The sequence below is a fragment of the Lactuca virosa genome, chromosome 8 (assembly GCF_052849685.1).
Source record: "Lactuca virosa cultivar CGN04683 chromosome 8, Lactuca_virosa_CGN04683_v6, whole genome shotgun sequence".
Lineage (NCBI taxonomy): Eukaryota > Viridiplantae > Streptophyta > Magnoliopsida > Asterales > Asteraceae > Lactuca > Lactuca virosa.
This window is the reverse complement of record NC_136433.1, coordinates 124,572,624-124,575,379: the sequence shown is the minus strand read 5'-3', so window position 1 is coordinate 124,575,379 and position 2,756 is coordinate 124,572,624. Positions and strand designations below refer to the sequence as shown.

Below are 2,756 nucleotides of genomic sequence, written 5' to 3'. Positions count from 1 at the left end.
GTCTAGCAGCCAAAAGAGCGAAGGAAGCAACCTTGGAAATATTGGAGACGATACATTCCACAAAGAAACCGAATTTGAGTACGCGTACAATTCCGAATACGAAGAAGGAAGCGATTTAGAAGGAGAACTCGACAACACCATGGCGAACATCGATGAAGTTCCCATGGGAGAATGGAAGAAGAGGATACGTGATGATATCGGCCCAGGACTTGTGCAACCCGCAATCCTCTCGACTGCCACCTTTGAACTCAAAGGCCACATACTAGCTCAACTTAAGGAGATCCCATTCTACGGGAAAGATCACGAGGACGCATAAAAGCACTTAGACAAGGTCAACGACATTACCGACTACTTCAATGTTCCAAATGTGGGTCGCGATACCATTCTGCTTCGTATGCTACCAGTCACGTTTAAGGGAGCTGCGAAAGATTGTCTCAAATCACTCCCTCCAGGATCCATCACCACTTGGGCCAAGATGAAGGAAAAATTCATTGATCAATTTTGCCCTCCTTCAAAGATAGCCAAGTTGAAGAAATCCATAGCAAACTTTGAGCAACAAGCTGGAGAGTCCTTATACGAGGCGTAGGAGAGATACAAAGGTTTACTAAGGAATTGCCCACGTCATGATCTTAATAGCCAACAATAAGTCTCCATTTTCTATGATGGAGTGAATGTGACCACAAGGCAACTTCTTGACTCGCAAGGACCGTTCACGAAGAAGGCACCTCCGGTGATAAAGCAACTAATTGAAGAATTCTCTAAACACTCTAGAGAATATCATAACCCAAGGAATGAACTAAGTCGGGGGTGGTGAACTCAGTTAATGATAGCATGGCAGCAATGATGGCTAAACTAGAGATTTTGGATCGCAGAATGACTAAGATGGACCAATCCATCCACGCTATCCGGGTAGGATGTGAGAATTGTAACGGGCCTCACCTTACTAGAGATTGTGATTTGGATGAGAATGGGAACCGAAAAGCACAAGTGTGTTATTCAAGTGGTGATAGGTACGATGACAATTGGCGAAAACCCAAGAAGGAATGGCTCCCGTATGATGAGTACAAAAAGGAAAAGGAGGAAAAATATAAGCAAAAAGAAAGGGGCTTTTATCAAAAAGAGGAACCGGTGCTAGAGAAGAAATCTGATTTGGAAGATATGTTCACAAGATTTGTAGTCACATCTGAGAAAAGGCATAATGATACCGATGTTGCAATGAAAGAACAACGAAATATGTTAAGGGAGCAACAAGGCATGATTAGAGAGCATCAAACTATTGTGATATATCAACAAGCTATGCTTAGGAATCAGCAAGCTTCCATTCATAACATTGAGAAGCAGCTAGGTCAGCTTGCACAACAAATCAATCATAGAGCAGCGGGTGAACTTCCAAGCAATACCGAAAAGAATCCAAGAATGGCGCATATAAATGCTATAACAACTGATTCTAAGAAAATTTTCGTTCCTCTGACCCCTATCCAAAAGGATGCTAAAAAGATGCAAGCAGAAGAGGCAGAAAAATCGAAGTTGGCAGAACCCGACTCGACTCGTCGAGTCCCATGCAATGACCCGACGAGTCCACGACCTGTTGATAAAACCAGCTGTCTTTTGAACCCTTATCGGCCTCCCTTGCCATTTCCAAGTCGAGCCATACCTGATGAGCAGATCCAAGGGTATAGAAAATTTATGGAGCATGTAAAGGCCCTCCAATTGAACATTCCATTTGTTGAAACGATACTTTAAACACCTAAATATGCATGCTTGCTTAAGGGTCTCTTTATAGCTAGAAAAGATATGGCTGAAGTCGCTGAATTAGTATTGAATGAGTTGCCAGAGAAGAGGGGCGATCCGAGTAGCATCACCATATCTTGTCAATTTGGAAATATAATTACCACTCGAGCATTGACTGATTCGGGAGCACGTGTAAATCTCATGCCATATTCTTTCTTCAAGAAGTTAAACTTGCCGGAAACAAAGCCTATCCATATGAAGATCCATCTAGCCGATAAAACGATAAAACGTCCAATTGGAGTATGCGAATATCTTCTCATCAAGGTTGATAAACTTGTTTTCCCTGCTGATTTCGTAATGTTGGACATGGAGGAAGACCTTAAAGTCCCAATCATTCTTGGGAGACTGTTCTTGAATATCGCAGGTGCTATAGTCGATGTGCGTGAATCTACATTAACACTAAGAGTGGGGGATGATTCGGTAATTTTTAAAGCAGAGCAAGAGAAAAAGCATGAAGAGATAAGGAAAGATAAGACTTCCTCAATGGATTTGGATGACGAATTATTAGAAAGAGAAATTGCACTTTTGCAAGAAAGTAATCCAAATCAATTCATATTAGCCTTGGAAGACAATTTTGATGCTGAAGGAGATTTGAGGGAGATAGAGAAGATGTTAGAGGAAGCAGATTACCAGGAAGTCCATAGAAGTATTGAGAACGCATCGACTCGCCGAGTAGCATCTACTGACTCGACGAGTCCAAACGAAAAGTCAAGACCAATGGTGGATTTTGTCCTGCAAACTACGAGTACCCTTTCCAAACTTGATGTGCATATTTTGCCAGAGAAGTTACTTGAGGAAATTGAAGTTGTTAATGATGTAAGTGACTGTGGAAATGCCCATTTGGCTTATCTTGACACAATTGTGAAAAAGGATGGAGAAATTCAACATGACATCAAGGAAAGCTTGGAAGATGAAAAGACTATTAAGGTCTCGAATAGTGATTCACATCACTCTTTTAATGAGTC

General features: G+C 41.6%; 1 non-coding gene across 1 annotated transcript; it reads right to left on the bottom strand.

The window, feature by feature from the left end:
- Window positions 1-523: 523 nt before the first annotated feature.
- LOC145134976 (small nucleolar RNA R71) lies at window positions 524-630 on the bottom strand. Its single transcript, XR_013719458.1, has one exon. It is a non-coding gene; the product is annotated as a small nucleolar RNA R71 (small nucleolar RNA).
- Window positions 631-2,756: the final 2,126 nt, after the last annotated feature.